The sequence below is a fragment of the Esox lucius genome, chromosome 17 (genome assembly GCF_011004845.1).
Source record: "Esox lucius isolate fEsoLuc1 chromosome 17, fEsoLuc1.pri, whole genome shotgun sequence".
In the NCBI taxonomy this organism is placed as follows: domain Eukaryota; kingdom Metazoa; phylum Chordata; class Actinopteri; order Esociformes; family Esocidae; genus Esox; species Esox lucius.
The window spans coordinates 40,942,554-40,943,231 of record NC_047585.1 but is presented as its reverse complement, the minus strand read 5'-3'; positions in this window follow the sequence as shown (position 1 = coordinate 40,943,231).

The window sequence follows — 678 nt, the reverse complement described above, 5'->3', positions numbered from 1 at the left end:
GTCAGCCCCCCCCACCCCCCCACCCCACCCACCCCCGAGTGGCGCAGTGCACAAGGCTCTGTACGTAGTGCTGCGTGAACAATGAGCTGCCGGCTCGGCTTCGACGGGTGGGGGGCTGAAACCTGCCAGAGAAATGGAGGGGGGGAGGGGCGTTGAGAGGGGAGAGCGAGTGCTTCGACATGCACACTGACACACAGAGAGACACGCGACGGCGGCTCACACGCAATCGCTAGAACACGAGGCTTACATCGTATGTCTGCCCCTGCCCCCGCCCCCACCCGACTTCTTCACTTTCAGGCTTGGCATTGTGGAACTTATTTGCGCATTTGTGGAGGCGGGGGGCACTCGTTTGTCACCAGACTTCAGCAGTTCTCTAGTTGCAACACCGGGAGAAAAAGGTTCTGGGGGGGGGGGGGGGCTGGCCCCCATGATGTTGATACCTTTTTGCCTAGGAGGCCTGTGAGACGGTGTGGTCAAGGCCGGACCTGAAGGACAGAGGCTATATACATGATGATACACAACTTCAAATGTCTGTGCCACCAGAGGATTTCAGCCCAGCCGATAAATTATTCAGTAGAATGGATCTCAATAAGTACTGGGCTCGCAACATCCTCCGACTGAACATGGACAATCTGAGCTCCCAATTCAAGCCAAAGCCCCCAGAGGGACAGCACCGCG